This window comes from Phyllostomus discolor, chromosome 2, assembly GCF_004126475.2.
Source record: "Phyllostomus discolor isolate MPI-MPIP mPhyDis1 chromosome 2, mPhyDis1.pri.v3, whole genome shotgun sequence".
Taxonomy (NCBI): domain Eukaryota; kingdom Metazoa; phylum Chordata; class Mammalia; order Chiroptera; family Phyllostomidae; genus Phyllostomus; species Phyllostomus discolor.
This window is the reverse complement of record NC_040904.2, coordinates 208158156-208180479: the sequence shown is the minus strand read 5'-3', so window position 1 is coordinate 208180479 and position 22324 is coordinate 208158156. Positions and strand designations below refer to the sequence as shown.

At 45.6% G+C, this 22324-nt stretch overlaps 1 protein-coding gene across 25 annotated transcripts in view; it reads left to right on the top strand.

The window, feature by feature from the left end:
- The window catches only part of RBFOX2 (RNA binding fox-1 homolog 2), a 258234-nt gene that overhangs the window by 87302 nt on the left and 148608 nt on the right, over nt 1–22324 (top strand). The window lies entirely within an intron of this gene.

Sequence of the window (22324 nt, the reverse complement as noted above, 5' to 3'; positions counted from 1 at the left end):
GGTAGGGCAAAAGTAGGTTTACAGTCGTATGTGAAAAGGTTTATTCTTTTATTATTATTATTATATTATTTTCCATATGAACAGCTGTAAACCTACTTTTGCCCCACCCTGTATTTCTTAATCTTAGCAGTAGTGTAATCACCGTATTGAAATGGTGGGTATTATAGGGGAAAACCACTCACGTGCTATCATAATTGCTTTTGTTTTTTCTTCTCCGGGCTGTGTAGTCATTTTAAACCAGGTTTTCTTGGTGCCTCACAATTCTAAATACCGGACTTGTCTCTTTGTTCTCTGTCCCTTCGCCCCTGCTTGCACAGATTTTTTTGAGTCCTGCAATAATCTGCAACAAGAAAATTCCATTCTCCTCCCTGGGGGAATTCAGCCTTATGGTTTTAATCAGGGAAGGCGTGCTTGAGAGGGGGAAGTTTCTGCTGTCTTTCTTTGTTAGATAGGAAGGGCGGCTGGAAAAAGCCCAGGCCCTGCTGTGGCTTAGGGCAGAACTGCATCCTGCGAGACATCGCCCGTGTGGTTTAGGTGAGTGTGTAAAATGCCTTCCCTGTCTTCTGCTGCTGAAGCTTTGAGCAGACGAGGCTGGAGCAGAGCTCGGGTAGGAGAATGGGAAAGCTGCTTCAGAGGGATGTGGCTTAAGACACCAAGCCTCCGAATTGACCTTTTGCTGTTTGGGGATATCGATATTCTTCAGGAGAGTTGAGAGTGTAGTTCCTAGGAATACCTTTGAATGCTTGTCTGCCATCCCTTGCAGAGTTGTGGGGAAAGCGCTGCCATTGTTAGGCTTGTCCAAGGGACTTGTGAGCGCTAAACCAAAGCCGACATAGTTCCCTTTTCCAGAAGTTACTCGAATCCCCTCAAAGCCCCTGAAGCTGATTTTTAAAACTAGGGTGGCCCCATAACCAACAGTCACTTCATTGGGGGGCCTCCCCACTTGACAGGATTTGCCCAGTTCTCGCACTTTTGGTGCTGGGTTGGCATCAGAATGGCCCTAGGTCGGATGAGGAGAAGAGGGGAGAGAAAGTATGTTGTTCATCTCTGTGTCATCTCCCTGTGGGATCATCACCACTGGAACTTAGGATCGTGTCTGGGAGTTTTGGGTGAAAGGTATGGCCATTCACCCCAAATCTGAAGCAGATATCTAGGGTTTTTTCATTCTGGCGTGGGTTTGCCTTAGAGCTTCTGTGAGCCGTGAGGTTTATGCCTTTTGATAGTGGTTCTGCGTCCTGTGCGCGCATCGGAAGAGCATTGCTGCCGGGAGACCCGGGCCTCGGGGCTCTGGAGGAGTGAGGTCCGAGGGCGGGCTTGCTCACCCAGGTACCGTGGCCAGGGTCCGTGGGCCGCTTTACAGGAGCCATGTTTCCTGGCTCTGTGCTTCTCACCCGTGACCCTTGAAGTGTTAGGGGTCAGGGCCAGTCTCTTCACCTAGTTTTGCACACTAGTACAAATATTAAGTTATTTATGAAGTGTTGCTTATTTTGCATATAGGCTGATTTTCAATATAGGAAGGTAGAACTAACTGAAGGATGGGAACAGACTTACTGAGTTTCAGAGACTCTAAAAGGGCACTGTATGGTGTAATGCTGGGCTGTTCCGTGGGGATTACTGATCGATAAGGAGCCCAGCACAGGGAATTAAGAGGAATTTGTTAAAGCACAAAAAGCAGAGCGTCTGCGTGGGACTATTTGGCTTTCCCTTCGTTTGCAGCAGGGAGCCGCCCTGTGACCTGCGCACTCACTCCCCACACCGTCTCCCCTGTAGGCCCGTGCGGACCCTTAGCCACAGTTTAAAGCTGCCCGTTACTTTGGGGCACATTCTGAGGGTGACAGGTTTATCTTACTTTATTTTCCTGGGCTTTATTTTCTTCTGTGTCTGACTCTTTGAATTCCCGATCATAGAGTAGTGCAAACAGGCAGACATTGAATAGCTGCTTGTTGTGTTTGAGGAATACGGAGTCCACGTGAGTGCCGCTAGTTCATGCACCTGACCTTGTGAACTCTCACTCTGTGCTCTGAGATTGGGGAGGGATTTATCAGTGTGGGACACCGGTCGCTGAGCGCTCTGGGCTGGGCAGACACAGAGCCTGTGATCTTCACCTCACCCCAGAGCGGTGTGGCCTGGCGAACCCAGCAACTGGGGAGTGGAGTAAGGGTGAGTTTTAATCGTGTCATTATTTGAGTTTTAAACGTTCTTTTGGTGTTCCTTTCTAAATAGATAGGGGCCATCCTCAGGCAGGATTCTTATCAGCACCTACCGGTGATTTTAAGAGAGATAAAAATTACAGGTTTTTTTGATTGTGCAGAGCACTCACATCAGTGTTTTCTCATCTCACCCTCCATCCCTCTTTTGAAGTGGAGGGTGCGCAAATATTCCCTTTGGAAAGATAAGGAAACTGAGGCGCACAGGGATTACAGTGATTTATCAAAGGTAACAATACAAATTAGTAGCTGAGCAAGAACTAAAATGTGCCTTCAGTTTGTGAGGGCCCTTTCTTCTATCCTGGGAATGAGTGACTCACCCAGGGAAAAAGGGGCTCGTGTGCATGGGTGCCTGCTCACTCCGTTGTACCCGATTCACCATTTGGGGGCTTCATAGACCCTTTGACGTTCCACCGTAGATCCAGGAGTCTGTGACCCTTGGTTAAGGATGATCATGACCAAGCTCCTCAGCGTGAAGACGAACGAAGAAGACGAACATTTCACTGTTTTAGCGACCCTTTTCATCCTGTAATGAAGTCCCTGGCAACGCATTTGAATTAAAAAACCATGAAGGATAGACTGGAGGGAAAAAAGGTACCCGCAGCCTTGCGGAGGTTTTGCTTTGTTAGGCAAGGTCACCTTAGCCTTCTTTCCCGACCAGTGAACAGGCTTTATGGGATGGCAGTCCGTTTGTTGCTTTTATGAAGCACTCTCAGCACTTCGCTGTGCATGCTGATGTGGTCTCTCTGTGGAAGTCGTGGAGACGGGCATCGTTCCAGACTGGCAGAGGTGACAGTCAGCCCAGGAGGTGGAGTGTTGTATCTCAGGCTGTGCAGGGCTTTAGGCTGATGGCACGATGTAGTGCTTTAGATTGTTACTTGACTTTCTTTGTGATTTATGTGTATGTGAGTTCTCAAGTGTTGATTAAGGCTGGAATGTTCTGTGGGTTTGTAATATGTTTTAAATGAGAGAATATTTGTGTGCATCAGCTCCAGAATTTTTATGTGGGAGGAGTTTAGGAGCAGCAATCTGATTAGGCTTAGTTCGGCATAGCAAGCACACTGTTTTCGCGTGAGTTGTGTGTTTATTTGTGATGGCTTTCAGGGGGCTCCCGGATTGTAAAGTGGGGGTCCTAAAGCCAGCCCCTTGCCACCTCTTGGTGCCACAACATTATGTCTGATGTTATTAGGGTGACCTTATAATTTATCATTTAAGTTGGGACACTTTTGAGAGTGAAAAGGGACGATGCTGTTAAAACAGCCCTAGGCAAACCTGGACGAGTGGGATGTGCGGTCACTCTAGCTGGAAACAAAGCAACGAGCGAACCTCCTGTGGACCGAGGGAGTCGGCACGTGGGAGTGTGGCGCGGTGCCTGCCACTGTGGGAATGCCACGTTGCCGCTCAGGTCCAAGGGGAGAGGTGATAGCACAGGCTCTTCGTTGGGTTCAGGTGTTGAGTCAGCTGTGGAAATAGGAATGTTAGTAAATTATATTTAATAAAAATGAATGTTTGTAAAGTGCTTCATTGTTTGTAATATGTGCTTCCTTCCATGTATAATCAGTTTTGATCTTCACAGTAGCTCTGCCAGGTAAGTTGGGCTTTTTTACCCATATTTGTAGGTATGGGAACCAAAGCAGAGATTTTTAAATGAATTTCCAAAGTCACGTAGATAGTAAGTGGCAAAATTGGACTTGAACCTCAGACTTTCGGCCTCCATGTCTGGTGTTCCCCTTTTGTGTTCTTCTGTCCGTGTTCACCCTATGAACTGGGGACGTTCTCTTGCTAGTGTGTCGAGACATTATGGAATCTTTGGAGAAGATGGCAGTCTAAAAAGTTTTCGTATGACCTGGAGGCCCCTGACACGACTTATTTCTGTCAAGTTTTCTTTCTTACTTGTAGAATAGCTTATGGTCTACAACTTATCTTTTTGTATTTTAAATATAAAGGAAAATTAATGTCATGGTGTCAAGCTCTTAGCTGATCTTTTAAATGCTAAGTCAGTGGCTCCCTAAAGTTTTTTCCCTTCAGTATTCCAAAATTCCGTCGAGAAGGCACAGTATGGGCTTGTTCGGATGATTCACGGCGACAGAGCTGGAGGGCCCGGAGCTGTTCCAGCTGACAGATGCTCCTCAGACCCCTGGAGACTCGGGTTCGGAGCGGCAGCCTTGAACTTAGAGGACAGACTTAAAATGACAAGGGGTATATTTTTTCCAAAATATTTTCCTCTCAAGAATTTTTTACTTCTTTTTCTAACCAGTTCTCCACTTTATCCCTGGAAAGGACTTTATTTTAGTCCAATTTTTTGTAAATGAACTTTCAGGGATTTTAGTTCTTTCGATTGAGAGCCATGGACAATAGCAAATGCATTTTCTTTTATACTCATTTGGTTTGATGGCAAAGAAATAATGGCTCCTTTTCTTCCCTTGGGGAGAGTTAGAATGAAAGACACAGGATGTTCAAGTTGTTTTTTAACCTAAAACAAGACGGCGTCCACTAGTAAGCAACACCATTGTGATTCATTGTGCACACGCACATCTGTGTGAACATAACTTAAAATTAGTTTTACCAAGTAGTACTTATTTTTATTATGCTCTAAGCACTGTGATATTTTCCATTCTATTTCATTCCATTAAAAAAAATTGTTGGTGTGACCAACAATCGATTGACCAAAATTGATTCTCTTCGTTGCAATGTGTAGTTTTGCAAACAAAAGTCTAACATTGTTGTCCTTAAAAATGTAGCCTTAAAGAAGCCTCATACCCTTTAGCAGTCGCTTCCCTACTTCCTGTCCTTCATCCCAGCCCTAAGCAACCACTAATCTTTCTTTCTCTGTGAATTTGCCTATTCTGGATATTTCATATACATGGAATCATACAGCATATGGTCTTTTTGTGACTGGCTTCTTCCACTCCTCGTAGTGTTTTCAAGATCCATCATGTTGTAGCATGAGTCAGTACTTCATTCCTTTTTTTTTTTAACCCCAGAACATGATCCCATCACATGGATTGGTACAGGAGCATTCTTAGTGAGGCCGACTGCCCACCTCTGTAATTCCAGCTCCTCCAGCTCCTCCAGCTCTTATAGTTGGCTTCAGCCTCACTGGCCATTCTTTTCGATCTTGAACTCATCAGACTTGATCCCCAGCGTCAGGCCAGTGGAATCACGGTCTCCCCCACCTTCAGATTTGCAGTGACCTTCACCCACATCCTTACCTCCACCTTATTCGGGCCCCAGGTACAAAGATTACTCCTCAGGGGAAGCCCTCTCTGACTGCACCAGACTACACTTGTCCACGTACATGACCCAACTGTTCAGTTGTGTCTCCTTCAGATTTCTATTTATTATCTGAAATTACCTGATGTGGGTACTTTATTGTCTGTCTCTCCCACCAGCAGAAATTCTGCATGAGCCGTGACCTGCCTTAGAGCAGAGCCTGGCATGTAGGACGAGATCAGTAATTATTTGTTGAATGAATAAATGAATATTGTCCCCAATTTACTGCTAATAAGCCTTTGAAGGTTTTAAGCAGGGAAGTGACATGATCTATTTTACGTTTTTAAAAACAACATTCTGGTCGCTGTGAAGAATGAATCTTAGGAGCTCCGCCCCCCAAATGCAACCTTAGACTGTCTAGCAATGAACTTACCGTTTGCCACATTTAATATCGATTCCAGCTAGAACTTATTTGTTGAATGAGAAATTTTATTTCACCCCCCTCTCCCAGGTGGACACTGGATTCAGATGACTGGTTCAGAAGCAAAATGTTTCATGCCCCTTTTGTATCTTACAATCTATAATAATTTTCTTACTGTTCCTCCTCCTAACTAAAAAAGCTTTTGCTTTGCTTTTAAATTACAGGAAGTATGAAACCACTCTGTATTTTTCCTACTAAGTTGTCTAGAACCCCACTTTCAGGCTTCGTGCCACACTTACCCGAAAATCGCCTCTCTCCCGTGCCCACCACAGTGGTTGATGTCCTTCTGCGGTGTTGCCTTCCGCCCTCTAGTGGATGAGGGGCGGTAGATGTGCCGTGTGCACGTCCGTGCTCTCAGACCACGCCATCGGCTCAGGCTTAAGGGTGCGTTCTGCGGGAAGTTTAGGAGCTTTTCCCTCCTGGGAAAGACCATTCTGTGTCTTCTGGTGCTTCCTGCTGTGTATTAAATAACATGCTTATTCTGCTATTTCTTGATGTATCGATTTAAGACACTGTCCTTTGGATTCCTGCTGTTGATGGTGAGAAATGAAGTTTTATAGATAATCCCTCCTTTCAAATAAAGACATCTTTTTTTTGTTAGATTAGGGTTCATTATTGATTTATGATTGCATAATAATTATATTTGATGACTGTGTAAATATTTTTATAGTTGAATCATAAAATAATAGTATTACATTCCCTTCCTTATATACTTTTTTGTTTCCCCAGAGTTATTAGATATATATATAAATATATAGGAAAAGTATATATATATTTAGCAATTACTTCTTCAAAAGGCACTATATGAATTTCACATCCTAAGATTCCCTCTCGTCAGTGTACTTTTTCAGTGATTTTATTAAGTTGATAGAGCTGTGCCACCATTGCTGCAGCCCAGCTTTAGAACATTTCTGTGTTCCCCCCAAACCCTCCTGACTTTTTTGCAGCCAGTCTCTACTTTCACTTCTGCCCTAGGCAACCACCGACCTGCTTTCCGACTCCATAAAATCGTCTTTTCTGGACATTTCGTGTAAAGGGAATCATACGATACGTATGTAGTCTTGTGTGCGACTTCTTTCATTTAGTGTGTTTTTGAGGTTTGTCCATGTTGCTGTATAGGTGTCATGATATCATCACCCTTTACTGCCGAGTAGTGTTGCATTGTGTGGATTACCCCCTTCCGTCAGCCTGTTTACCAGCTGACAGATCCATGGGCTGTCTCCAGTTTGGCCGTTACGAATGCTACTGTTATGAACATTTGCATACAGTCTTGTGTGGACATGTTCTCGTTTCTCTTGGGTAGATTTCTAGAAGTAGAATTGCTGGGTTTGTGATAAGTTCATGCTTAACTTTTTCTTTATCCTCACCTGAGCATATTTCCAGTGATTTTAGAGAGAGAGGAAAGGGAGGGAAGGAAGGGGCTGGAGAGAAAGAGAGGAGAGAGAGAGAGAGGAACATTAATTGGTTGCCTTTTTCGGCGTACAGCACAACTCCCAGCCAACTGAGCCACTTGGCTAGGGCAGCTCATGCTTAACTCTTTAAGAAATTGCCAAACTGTTTTCCAAAGTCGCTTGGTTTTATCGACCTTTTTGATTGTAGTGAGTGTGTAGTGGTGTCTCACTGTGGTATTAATTTTACATTTTCCTAATGATTAACCATTTGGAGTACCTTTTCACGTGCTTATTAATAGTCATTTAGATACCTTCTTTGTTGAGATATATGTTCAAGTCTTTTGTCCACTGTTTTTTGGTTTGTCCTGTAATTACTGAGTTGTAAGTGTTTTTTAGATACAGGTTCTTTGTCAGATTTGCAGTTTGTAAATACTTTTTCTCAGTAACCAGATTTTGTAAGACTAATCTTCCTTCCTTGCCCCAGTAAAGGAAAACAAACTGTTTGCTAAGTTTGGGTAAACTCTGCATGACTGTCGTATGAAGGAGACTGGACACAGGCATCCAACTCTCTCTGTTCAGGCCTAGCGGCTGCTCAAGGAAGGTGGGCGGGTTTACAGTGACTTTGTCCTTGGCTGCCACAGCCGTCTCCAGACAGCTAGTGACAGGCATGCCTGGGCAAGACAGCTCGTCACGTAGTCAAGACAAATTATGCCTCTTTCCGCAAGTCCTGAGGGATGAGGTATGGGAGAGGATCAGCCAGGTTCATTGGCTTTAAGACACTGTGGGTTCTATTGAAGGCTGTTTCATGGAAATACCTCTGTAGACGCAACCACACCACACTCGCATACCCACCCCCCCACCCCTGGCCTTCGGGTTTGAATGTCAGCTCTGCCATTGCAGGCTACCTGACTCCAGACAAGTTTTTTCTTCTCTCAGCCTTCGTCCCTTCATCTGTAAAGTAGGAATAGTACCTACTCTGAAAGGTTGTTGTAGGGTTAGGGGTAACATATGGAATTTCTGGGCATGTGATAGGGTCCACAAATCTCTTTTCTCATTTATTTTACGGAAAGGAGCCCTTTGGGGAGCTTTATAAGGAAACAATTAGCTGTCACAGAGTGTATCTATTTCCTCATTCTCTTTTTGATTCTTAGTTATTCACCACCTGAAATAACTTGTCTCTAGATTTGAAATTTCTAGCTCAGGAACATAGCTTTGCCATACTTTCAAGAAAAATCTGCCCTGGCTGCTGTGGCTCAGTGTATTGAGTGCCGGCCTGCAAACCAAAGGGTCATCGATTCAATTCCCTGTCATGGCACATGCCTGGGTTGCAGGCCAGGTCCCCAGTAGGGGGCGCACAGGAGTCAACCACACATTGATGTTTCTCTTCCTCTCTTTCCCCTTCCCTTCCCCTCTCTCTAAAAATAAATGAAACCTTTGAAAAAATCTGTCTGTTGGGTAAATGAAATATGTGTAAGTTTATTTGCCTAACTCATTACAGGTCTTGGCGGTGTCAGTTCTGTTGCTGGCTCTACGACTTGAACACAGTCCAGTCCAAACTGCGGACAGTCAGGTGTCTCCAAATTTATCTGGCTCATTGTTACCCTATTTGCATATTTCTTCTGTTCTGTGTGTCTCCTCACAGTCCTTCAAATGTCTGTCTTGGATATTTATTCCTTCCTAGTGCCTTTTGCTTGAAATGTTTCTCCTTTTCCCAGCAGAATTCTCAGCATCCCTGGCCACAACTTAACCTCCTTTGTGAAATATTTCCTAATTCCTCCAGTCATTCAAACTCATTAACACGTTGTCTATAGCATGGGCATTTCCATAAAGGTCAGGCCAAGTGAGTTTGGGATATATGGTTAAGACCGTGAGCAAATTACTTAATTTCTCTAAGACACTGTTTTCTCATCTGTGAAAGTGAGGATAATAGTGTGTACTTTTGTAAGGTGGTTGTAAAGATTAAATCTTTAAAAATTTAATAGGTCAAGAGTGACTTGTTATTGGTTGATAGTGTTGTGTACTAATCTCTGCCTTTAGCTTTCCATGTAATCTAGAAAGTCTCTAACCTTTGTGCTCAAGTTTCTTCTTTTTACTTTGAAAGCTCCTTTGGGCTCTAATGGGTTTGATTTTGTGGTTCTTGGGAGTGTCATGCTTCCTTGTGGAAGCGAAAGGCACTTGTATCACTCTACCTCTTACCTCTGGACCTAGCTAGCAGGACTGCTGGGGATCTGTGGGTAGATGGGTGACTTGAGCGGGGAGCACAGAAGTCCGTTTGGCTCTTCCTCTCACCTCCCTTCTCAGTACCTGGCTTCCTGGACGCGTCCTGTCTCTCACGTCACAGTTTGCCTTCTTCCCCTGTCTTTGCCTCATTTTGCTCAGTTCAGGGTTGCCGTGGCTTTGGCTGTCAGAACAGTCTGTGTTCAGCTCTGGATCCAGTTGCTGAAGTGTTTTGTAAATGGGTGGATCATAACTTCACTGTTGAGCTTGCTAGTAGATTGACCTAAAACTTTTTATGTAGGCAATTGATTTATATTATAATGACGGGTTTTTACTGTGGCCATCAAAAAGAGTTATCTGACCAGAGTTTGTTAATCACTGGGACTATTTACAACAGAAAATGAGGATTTCCTTTACTAGCAGTTTTCAAAGTTAGGAGCTTTGTCTGTCTAGAATTGCTTCGGGCAGCAAGTAGTTGGTAGGCGGCATTCTCGCTGCAGCGCATAGGTCCAGCAGACAGCAGGTGGGCTTCATGCAGCAGCCCTAACCGCTGTCTTGTGTTTGCTTTTAAGAAGCTCCATACGTCTCCTTGACCCTTTGCTTCTCAACAGACGACCATCTAAATCACTCAACATAAACCTAAGTCGTTCAACAGATGATTTGGAATGAAACCAACTAGTTAAGTAAAAGAGAAGGCAAAGGGTCTCATAGTTGGCAGGCAATATAGTTTTGTGTTTCAGCTGTAGATTAGATATTTGTGTTAGTCGCATTAGCCGTACACCATTGTAATGAGGCGATGGAGGGTTGGCTTAGAGAGGCAGAGGGCTACAACAGATGACTTAAGTTTTTCTTAGGAAATTTGGTGCCACCAGAGAATAATTTCAGCAAGTTCCGCGATAGCACGCATTTAAACACAGGCACAGCTCTGATCGCACTGGGGTCCCATTACTCTGCTTAGCTTTTATCCGCTGAAAACCCTTTAATGGATATTCTAGGCCTTCCGCAGTCTGACCCCAGTCTTTCTCCTTTTGTATCATATAAGGTATTCAGTGTTCTAGACACAGTGTGGGGCAGGGCAGTTTAGCTTTGAAATCAGATAGGGGTTTCAATCCCAATTTCTTTACTTGTGGTATTTTCCATGTTTAAACACACTCCATCCTTTGAATCCCATTTTCAAACAATTTTTAAAAGGATTTTACTTACTTATATTTAGAGAGAGGGAAAGGGGAGAGAGAGGGAGAGAAACATGGATAGGTTGCCTCTTGCACGTCCTCAGTAGGGACCTGGCCCGCAACCCAGGCACATGACCTGGCCAGGAATCGAACTGGTGACCTTTTGGTTCATGGCACTCAATCCACTGAGCCACACCATCCAGGGCAGAATCCCCTTTTAAATGCTACTTCCTCCATGGAGCTTTGCCTGATGCACTTATTTGGGAATAGACTCAATGTCTGCTGAACCCCCAAGCGCATTCTTCCCTCTCTGCACTGACACTTTATCACCGCCTGTCAGGTTGTGGTGAGCAGGTCTGAGGACCCGCGAGGTTCTCGGGGACCAAGGACCCCGTTGTGCTTCATACTCTTCTGCACTTCGCACAAACCAAATGCCTAGTAGGAATCTGGTAAAGGGATAAATTAAAAAGTAAACTTACCGTCAGCCTTCTTGAAATAGAGAGCCTACTCTGTTGGGATTTTTTTCCTGTGGACAAAGGAAAATTAACTTTGTTCTGACTTTTGCTGGGTTTTTATTGCCTTTGCTTTTCCAGAGTGATATGAAAAATTAAAACTTAAGAAGCTAGATATCTGATCTTCAACAGGAGAGGGCCTCTTACAAGTTTAATGGGTTTGGTCAAGTGGATAGTAAATGTAAATCTGTCATTTTACGGAGCCAAAAAAGGCTCTTGAAACACTCAATAAATATCCTTATTGAATTAGTAGAATTTCTCAGCAGGGGCCTGTGTATCTCCTATTATTAGGATCTTTCATTGTTTCTTTAGAGTGCTATTAGCCTATGTTACCACAAGCTTTTTGGTGACATGTGGCTCACAGAATCATTTCAGCTGAAAATGCTTCTAGCTTCTTAATTTTATTATTTTGTTATTGGTACAGGGAACTCATGCATTAATTCTAGCAGGTGTGTCTTAATTTCAGCGAAACAAGTGGGGGCATCCCCATGAAAAAAGCCGCTAACGTGAACTGAACACTGAGCACATGCCAGGCCCCGTGTGCAGCATCCAGCCAGTATCGCTTAATCTCACCCCGTCTGCAGGCGGGGAGACCCGCTCATGGAGACTTAAGTCATTGCCCAAGGCTGCGTAGCTGTTAATTGGGGGAGCTGGGTTTTAAGTCTAAATGTGTTGGATTTCAAAGTTTATTACTATCTTTTCAATAATTAAAAAGTTTTTCACCATGACTGGTGTGGCTCACCAGTTCAATTCCGGGCCAGGGCACATGCCTGGGTTGGGGGCCAGGTTCCCAGTTGGGGATGTGCAAGAGGCAACCGATAGATGTTGCACTATTTCTCCCTTCCCCTCTCTCAAAAAATAATCAAATAAAATCTTTTAAAAATAATTTTTTAATTTTTCATTTACAGTTGACATATACTATATTATATTAGTTTCAGGTGTACTATGTAATGATTAGGCATTTATATAATTTACAAAGTCATCACCCTAATACTATACATGCAATATTTTTACAGTTATTATATTGTATGTATGGTGTATGTATATTACTACAATATTATTGACTGTAATTCCTGTGCTGTACTTTACATCCCTATGACTGTGTTTACAACTGTTAATTTGTATTTTAATCACTTCCTGTTTTCTACCGTCCCCCCAACTGTCCTCCCATCTGCAACCATTGAGATTTCAAAGTTGATAATATTTCTTCTGTGCACGTGTCTTTTACTTACTTACTTTTACTTGAATGTTCATTTTGTTTTCACATTTTACTTGCATGTTTGATTTTTCTTTGGTCGGTCAACAACAAATATTATTTCCCTGTCTGCTCCACTCCCCAGTGCTTCCCTGAGATGATAATTCTGTGTTAGATTTCTGTGATCCTGTATAGTTTATGTAACTCTTTCACATTCATTCTCATTTGATCTCAGTGAGACAGCAGTGTGGACTGTATGCAGGGGTCAGAGTTTCAATCTCCATTGGTAGTTGAAGGTATCAGGCAGTTTTTATGAGAGTTTCCAGTTTTGTGAGAGATTTTCCAAAGGTGGGTAATCAGTGGCTAGAGCTTAGCTTGCTTTTTTGGTTTTTAAGATTTTATTTACTTTTAGAGATGGGGAAAGGAGGGAAACTTGAGGGAGAGAAACATCAATGCACATGCATGAGAGATACGTAGATCAGTTGCCTCTTGGATGCCCCGAGCTGGGAGCTGGCTTACAACCCAGGCACGTACCCTTACTGGGAATCGAACCCTGTGACCTTTCCCTTCGCAGGCAGGGGCTGAATCCACAGAGCCACACCAGCCAGGGCTAGCTAGAGCTTAGCTTTTGTTTTGAAAAGGTACACTGACTGTCAGTACATCTTTTAATGGCAAATTCTCTTTTCCCAATGAATCGTATGGACACAGTATGTTAAAAATATAAGTGGAGTGGTCCTCATGGAAAAGATGTGGGAGGCCTGCAGCCCCACCCCCCGTGAGGCCGCTCAGCCGACTGGAGCACTGCTGGGGGATGATCAGGGAGCTCTGGCTCTAGCTTGGGCCTGATGGTTAACCTCTCTTATCTTGTAGGCCTTGATTCCTCATTTATAAAATGGGAATGCTTTTATAGGATTGCTGATACATAGTAGCTAAAACACATGTCCAAGCCGAGCACAGTGCCCTCTGCCTCTCCGGAGGAGGGAGTAGGCTGTCAGGACTCCTGCTAAGTGGTGCGGGGAGCTCACTGCTGAGCCTGGGCCTCCGTGGAACTCACACCCAGCACTGTGACTTGACCGAAGGTTCACACGTCACACTGTCAATGGTTCAGAATGAGGGTGGGCAAACATTCTCTGTAAAGGATCAGAGAGAAAATATCTTAGACTTTTTGGGCTATACAGTCTCTCAATTTGCTGCTGTGTAAAGGAATATATAAAGGAATGAGCATGGCTGTGTTCTAATAAAACTACTTGTGGGCACTGAAATTTGAATTTCACAAAAATTTCACAAAAATTTCACATGTCAGGAAATACTGTGTTTCTTTTGATTTCCTTTCCCAACCATTAAAAAACCCTTTGCTTATGGTCTGTACACGGGTTGTATAAAAAGGAGCCACAGGCTAGATTTGGCCATGACTGGTGTGCCAGCGCCTAATGTAAACATTGCTTGTTGATCACCAGTGCAGTTTTTGACCCTGTGAAGAGGAACTTAATTTAAAAATGATTGCTCTGAAGGAAGTATGGATAGTAGGAAAGGCTTGCTTTTCACAGTGGAACACGGTAGGATTGTTTTTCTCCCTCTCCTCTCAGGAGTAGTTACACGTTTGTGAGTTTCATTGCCCTCTACGAAGTGGTTAAAGTGCAGTTATCCTTGCCTTGGTAGTGATTAAGTAAAAGCGGTTTCTAAATAAAGACTGTATAATGGAGACTCATGGAAAGACCATGAGTCATGTGGGAGTCAGGAAACTTGGCTTTGTCACAGATTCTGTGACTTCGTATATGTCACCTCTCCTCTCTGGGTTCTTCAGTTTCCTCATACAAGTGAGGAAGTTGGGGATGAAAATATAAGAAGTCTTTGCCAGCTCCAAAATTTTCTCAGTGTGCTTTTACTTGTCTGGAACGATCTATTAAACAGTTTTCATTTATAGAAACTGTAAGTATTTCACCAGGTAGTTTTGTGTGTGTGCGTGTGCGTGTTTAATGCCAACAGGGTTTCACATTGCTTTGGAGCCTGTCTACAAAGGATAGCTATTTCTGAAGTGAAATGCAATTGTGATTTACGTTCCACACACCTTTGCTGTAAGTGCTGCTCACTTCTCCTGCCATCCTGAGGCAGTTGAACCGTTTGGAGATAGGCTGTGATACAAAGAGAAGGGGACTAGGAAAACTGGAGGAAGAAAAGGTCTGTCCTGACTGTGTATGGGCTTTAGGAAAATTTCGTAACTGGAACCCTTTCCTCAAGCCTGAGTCACACTCCGAAGGGCTGTCGGCTCTCCTGGGACAGAAGGAGAAAGGGGAGGGAGAGGTGGTGCGAGCGGCCGTGTCTGTTTTCGTCGACAGAGGGCACCAGAGTGCAGCCAGTGCTGCGTGGTGCCTGGAGATGCTTTGCTCCCGAGACAGGGCTCTGTGCAGTGGACCTGCTGTGTGTCTGTCTCTCGCCTTTTATGTTATCCACCTCCACATGCTAAGGTATTTGTCCCATGCTCGAGTCAGGTATTCTGAATTCAGTCCTAATAATTACCGTTTGTTTCCAGCGTGAGTGCAAATCAATTCTTTCAGTGTCTTGGAGGAATTATCCCATATTGTAAAGTCTGGGATTTGGGGTGAATGATCAGTGTTAGGCTCCAGTTTAATTCGGTGTCCACTAAGTAAATGTTTCTGAAATGTTCTTGTTCTGAAAGAGCACTTAATGTCCGCATAGCATGTTACAGGAAGACTTGGCTTTACTACCTAGAGCAGTCGTCTTCGAAGTGTAATCTCCAGACCAGCAGCATCAGCATCACCCTGGAACTTATGCAGATTCATGGCCACCTCTTCCCCACAGACCTAGTGAATCAGGAGCACTGGGGAGGGGGCCCAGCCATCTGCTGCAGCAGGCTTTCCAGGTGATTCCGATGCACCATCGAGTGGAGAACACTGCCGGAGAGCAGGACACTGAGACCTACTGGAGACACTGTGTCAGGTGTTCCCCTAGGATGTCCATCTCCACCTGCATCTCCCAGAGGAGAGCCCCACACCTGAAGGTTTCAGTGGCTGCCGCAGTCTCTCCTGTAGGAAGTGGTAACGTAGCGATCGGAACCCTGGTCTTTCTGACTCCAGAGCCATGCTACATTGTCTCTTAAGAAAATGATGAGAGGCATTGTATTAATTACATTCATTTTTGTAAAAGATTTTATTTATTTTTAGAGAGGGGGGAATGGAGGGAGAAAGAAAGAGAGAGGAATACTGATGTGAGAGAGGAACATCTATTGGTTGCCTCTCGTAAACGCCCCAGCTGGGGACGGAACCTGCAGCCCAGGCGTGTTCCCTGACCGGGCATCAAACCAGCTACCCTTTGCTTTGCGGGATGACACCCAACCAACTGAGCCATGCTGGTCGGGGCTAAATTCATTTTTTTTTTAAGATTTTGTTTATTTATTTTTAGATAGAGTGAAAGGGAGGGAGAAAGAGAGAGAGGGAAACATCAATGTGTGTTTGCCTCTCACACACCCACATGGGGACCTGCCCATAACCCAGGCATGTGAATTTAGCCAGGGCTAAATTAATTTTTATTTTTATTATTATTTTTTTAATTTTTAAAGGTTTATTTATTTATTTTGAGAGAGAAGGGAAGGGGAAGAGAAAGAGAAACATCAGTGTGTGGTTGCCTCTTGTGTGTCCCCTACTGGGGACCTGGCCCGCAACCCAGGCATGTGCTCCTACTGGGAATTGAACCAGCGACCCTTTGGTTCTCATGCCAGCCCTCAGTCCACTGAGCCACACCAGCTGGGGCTTAAATTCATTTTGAACACATACTTAAACTCTTTTTCTTAAAAGCAATATACATTCACGAAAGAAAATTTAGAAAATACACAGACCAAAAGAATAAAGTAAAAACGTATTTATCTTATTTCTCTGCATCTGTGTCTGCACATACATGCATTTTAAAATTTCTTATAAAATGTCATCACATTGTACAACTCATAACATGCTTCTGGCTCTTTCCCATTGCATTGTAAACATCTTTTCCTGCCATTAGCTATTGATACAGCATCATTTCCATGGCTGCCTAGTGTTCCACTGTAAGATCCTGTCATAATTCTTCCTAAGTCCATCTTAGGTTGTTTTGACTCCATGGTAGGCTTTTAAGAGGAATAGGGCACTGAGTGCTGTGCTCCTCTAGATAAACAGTGTGCCCACGTGGCCTTAAGTATTATAATTAAAGTGCTATGTACAGGTAATGGTTGAGGAGGGAATGTGCAGCTGGTGAGACAGCCCTAAGCCTAATGTTTGAGGTTACAGTGAGTCTAGAAACAAGAAAAATAATTGAAGTCAAAACTCCGAAAGTATTAGGAGTAGACGAGGGATGTGTGAGTGAGATGGGCTGAAACAAATAGGAGAATGACTATGAGCAATTTGATGGTGCCGACGGCCTGCTTTTATGGCTGTCTTCTGATGTAGAGGCTGATCTGCCGGATGGCCGTGTGAAAAGACTGGGCACGAGGCTTTTATAAATAATGATGATTATTTATTGAGGACCTTCTGTGTGCCAGGCATCATGGTGATCATTTACGTAGATTTTCCCATTTAAATTTTATAATAACCACGTGCGTGAGGTGCATTAGGTAGTGTGTTCCCCATCTTCCAGAAGTGGAAACTGGGGGTGAGACCTAAAGTAACTTGTTCACGTGCTTTGATTGGAACCCAGGTTTGTGGCAGCTGCCAAACCTGTGCTTCCGTGGTATCATTTACCCTCATTCTGTTTTTATCACATGTTGTTAGTTACCGCTGGGGGTGGGAGGTGATGTTGCTGTCTGTTCAGGCACCGAGGGAAACTGGAGTGGAAGAAGGACACCACAGTAAAGATGGAGCAGGGGCAGACTTTAAGACCCAAGCGGAGTTGCCGTCCAGCCCGGTTATCTCAGGAAGAGTGCGAGCATGAGCTGGCTACTGCGGCGGAGCAGGGGACGGAAATAGCAGGATGAGCAGTTGGTAGGAAGGAGCGAGGGCAGGCCTTTGGAAGCAAATCCGGCTTCAGGACTGCCCAGAGAGTCGACTCTCTCTCATGAAATTTCCCTCTCTAGAGGAGGTTGTAATCCCTCTGAGGCATTTTTTATAGCTTTATTGAGATATTAGTTGATACTATATAATATACCCTTTTAAAGTGTGCAGTTCACTCATTTGAAGTACACAGTCCCTGGCGTCTCAGTGCACTCACAGTTGTTACGTTTGCAGTTGTTCGCCGTCACCACAACCAACTGTAGAACATCGTGATCACTGCCAACAGAAACCACCTACCCCTTAGTCATCGTGTTCCCATTCCTCTCCCCTCCCTGCCCCCCGAGCCCTAGGCAGCCTCTGATCTGCTTTTTGTCTCTGTAGATTTGCCTTTTTGGATATTTCATATAAGTGGACACAATATAATCCGTGGTCCTTTATGTCGGGACTCTTTCATTGAATTAATGTTCTCAGGGTTCCTCAGTGTTGTGGCACATATCTATACGCCGTTCTTTTTTGTTGCTAAATAATATTCCATTACATGGACTCACCACATCTTATTTAGGTTTTTATTTTGGTTAGACAAAGGTAAACGGAATGAATGAGACAATAAATAAGAATTACCCTTCCTGACTTATAATGGACGGAATGGGCACCTGTTGTGAAAAGCACGCCTATCGGGCCCTTCGAGGAATTGTAACTAAAGGCACAGACAGGTAGATGGGACGCCGGCATCTGCCGCTCGTGGGGCGTGTGTAGGAAAGCGGCGGCTCTGCTGACCTGAACGCGTGCGGCGCTCAGGGAGCCCATTGTGTGAGCCTGGTGTGTTGGCCAGTGCCGGTGCCCCTGCGATTCCTTGTGTGGAACCAGAGAGGCCTTTGCTGATCTAATCTGGGTACATTTCCCTTGGTTACTGCAGCTCTGGGTCCCCAGAGCGTTCTCTCTAAAGAGCTGCCAATTTGTTGAGTGCTGGCAGTTGCAAGATTATTTCTGACTCTACGATTTGTTCGGTGGAGGTTACACCCACCTTTCAGGTCCTGACCCATTGGCCAGAAATAGCCACTGTCATTCCCGTATTTTTGGAACGATGCTTACTCTAAGGCCCCAGTATGTCCTTCTCAGTATAGTGTTGGGAGGGCTCCTTCAGCAAGCAGATGATGTGCCCTTCCAGGTGCTCGGCTCTTTACTGTTGTCCCCATTGCTTTCTGGTGCTTGCTTTTTTGGTTTACTATCCAAAGAACAGAGAGTTCTGACCTTCGTAAAAAGAATGGTCTGCACCCAGCCTGAAAGCCCAAAAAAAGCCTTTTAGTTTGTATTCCAGAAATGCTGTGGCTGGCTTTGTGCTGTTCCTGAACTTCCCTCTGGTTCGGAGAGTGAACTGGAACTCCTGTCTCAGTGCTCTGGCCCCTCTGTAGCACGTCTGTCCTAACACTGGAACAAGATCAGGGCAGGGCGCATCGGCGTGGCCCTCAGGCCCCGAGTCATGCATGCATGGAATGTCAGCGCTGGGCTTCCTCACACTGTCCCGGTTCTGCAGGTGGGGACTGAGTCCCGGAGAGGTCGGAGTCCTTCCCCAAGGCTGCTGCCTTCTGTTCTTAGCGCCCTCGGTAGTGGCGGAGCGGGGTCTGTGAGGCCGAGCCTTCATTCTCCGTTCAGTGCTCCCCCCAGTGTTGCACTGTCACCGGGCAGATGGGGCCTGGCCCTGCCCCACTCCGTCAACAGTTCAGGCCCCAGGGGGAGAGGGTGAGGGTTTGCCAGGTTGGGGTCGTGATGAGGAAAATGTGGAAGAGGAGGAGAGCAAGAGCACCCACTGAGTTTGGGCGCCACTGGCAGTAGAACCCAGCCCTCCTGGCCTTCCCGGTACTCGTGTTTTTGATTACACGATTGTGATTCCTGGAGAGGCACGCATCCGTGTGCTAAAACATGTACGTGCTGCTGCACTAAGCCAACAAGCAGTGAGCGTGTAGTGCCTGCCTGAAAGTGTTTGTCAGGTCACCCACTCCGTGTTTGGTATCGTTTTTTGCCTGGTGTAATGTGAGAAGACCCAAACCCTCCCACTGTCCACAATCCCACCCTCCCTCCTCTCACTCCTGGTGTGTGGAACCCCAGAAAGGGCCTTGCTTCCCAGCACCTCCCTGTGCCGTAACCCTGTAGATCTGGTCAGCAGGACCCAACTGCTGGGACTGGACTTAGAAGCAGCCCTTCCATAGCAGAGCATGCACCGAGCAGTGCTTCCCAGCTGAGACCCCCACCCCCTCGGTCGGTGACTTCCTTTCTGTTGTGTCCGTTCTCAGTGTGAGCTGCGCTGCAGGGAGACGTGTCCGCCCCGCTCTTCCCCAGCACCTAGCTTATTGCCCAGTAGAGAGTCGTTAAATAGCCTGTGGCATTCTTCTGCCGTTTGCCCCTCTGATGGAGTGGCTGAGGTGCAGGAATGCAAGTACAGTTGTTGGTTCGCAGTGTTGTTTCTCTGTAGGAGTTGTTCTATAATCTTCAGTGGTAATTTATAGTGACAGCTCCTATTTATTGAATGCATACTATGCATCAAGTACTGCATTAAGTACACAAGTACACACACATCCTCAGCCCCTTGTTATTCCTAACAGCTCTCCCTGCGAGGGAGACAGTAGAAGCCATATTTGACAGATGAAGGGACTGCGCTTTGGAGAGGTGTGGGTCAGAGCCAGAAAGTGGTGGAGCAGGTAGTTAAACCCAGGCCTGCCTGTCACTGAAGCCTGTGCGTAATGACCACGTGGAGCCTCCTTGAGCAGTTATTTGCTGAACATTCCTGCGAGAGAGAGCTGAGTCACTTCTGTTCCCTGAGATTTATAAATGAGACGTCTGTGTTAGCAAAGGGCATTAGTAGCATAGTTTAGATTAAATCTGGTGTTGGGATTATAGAGCAGAAACAAAGGGGAGAGGCGAGGAGCCTCTGCCACTTCCTGAAGCCGGTTTGCTCTGTGTGGCCCAGTGCCAACCAGTCCCTGCTCTCTGAGTCCACCATGGTTTGGGGGCATTCCTGCTCTACACAGTCCTGAGAGGGGGGTCTGCCCTGCAATTTCAGGCTGTTCAGAGTGGGCCTCGTCCTGGCCTCTGGAGCCACACTAAGGTGGGCGTCAGTTGGTCCCTGGACTGGATGGTAAGTGGGAGAGAGGAACTTCTACGGAAGAGTGTTGTTGGGGATAATAAGATTTTGGGACAGGCCCTTCCTGCATTCTCCTCCTCCCTGGGGGAAAGAATGTAGCCAGGAGTGAAGGGCATTGCCTCAACCAATTCAGTTAAGTGGCCCTGGCCTGGATTAAAAACTTGGGCAGACTTCCCCACGGATTTGGCAAGGTATTGGGTTTCTGTCTCCACAAACCCTCCCTTCTTTCTGCCTTGCACATGTGTGCTAACATAATTACAGAGAGGTTGCATCTTGCAATAAGATACCCTTTTTAAAAAGGAGGGGGCTCCTCGTAGAGGATGGAGAGACCTTCAGAGGAGGGGCTGCTCCGTGCAGTCCTGGCATGCTTCTGCGATGGCAGGGCTTGGGAAACGTGGCAGAGTGGGAGCGAGCAGGCGGCTGCTCTCTGCAGCGGGTTTAGGAGGGGCGGTGGCCCTGTTGGTTTCGAGCACCTGGAACGGGAGCCTTGGGTACTAATTTCGTGCTGGAGAAATATTAAACTGTCCTTTTGCATTTGCTCGTCCAGATTGGGTTACTAAGAATCTGGTCATTGCAGAACAAGGGCTCTTTTGTTTGTGAAGGTCAGAGGTTACAGTATTAGAGTTTGGTGGTCAAGTGTTCAGAAATATTTTACAGCTTTAGTTGAAAACCTGAGCAGATGCTCCTGCTGTTGTTTACCCGCCAGGATCGGGTGACATTCTTCTCCCTTTTCCTCTCCCCCCTCCCCCTCTTTGGGAACCAACCAATCGCACTGAGGAATGCATTTCAGTGCCTCCCTGGCCTCCTCCCATAAGGAGTCTGCCCAACCGCAGCTCTCCTGAGCCTTGGCTGAAGCGGAGTGTTTAACTCTTGGGTATCTGAATCACAGGGAGCTGCTGACATGGCAGTTAGTTTGTTCTATTGTTTGCCTTGACGCTGTGAGGACATACAGTACTAAGCTAAGCTTGCTGTGGCCCCACGTGGGAATGTTACAAACGGGGCAAGGTGCAATGCATTGAGCTTGAAGAAACTGATTTTAAGCCTAATTTCTCCCAACAACCAGCATTGTAACCTTGGGAAAGTTACTTTCTCTACTTGGGCTTGATTTGATTCCCTTTGTGCCAAGTTAGTTTATGATATCACTATATATGCCAGCCACCAGCATTTACTGTATGGCTAGCCTGAGGTTTGGGGAAAGCTTTTAACCTGTATCGAGTGCCTGTTCTGAAACAGTTTGCTTTTTACAGTTTGTCCTCTGCAGGGCAAATGCTGTTCATCCAATTTTGTAGACGAGAAGAGAGAAGGCTAGAGAAGCTGTCCAATTTGCCCAAGGTCAAATACCTAGGAAGGCCCATCTGGCTCTGATGCGCGGACTTTCTTCCATTCCACTGGGCTGGCTGGAAAAGACCTGAAGTTCTTCCAGCACTTTCATTCTAAAGCTGAAAGCTTTAACTCCTTAATAGTTTCTCCATCCTGCCCTGTTAGAAAGACCAAACACGGCAGTCTCCCCGCTCACAGCCCTGTTGCCAGAGCAGGTGAGGGACTTAGCAATCCTGCCGTCCCCCGCAAGCGGCAAACGAACATGGCGTCAGGGCTCTCTTTCCTCCGTGGAAAAGGTCTCAGTCTGGGTAGCCGGCCTCTCCCACCTCCCTCCTCCGCAGCCCCCTTTCTCACACAGCTGCAGGCTCTCCCTTTCCTTTTTGCCTTGTGTGTATGATAGTAAGGTAAGGAATAGAATATTGAGGAGATTGAAAATCTCCTTTACTCAAAGTTTTCCACAATATTGGTTCACCCCTACCCAAATCTCTATGGTAGCTGTCT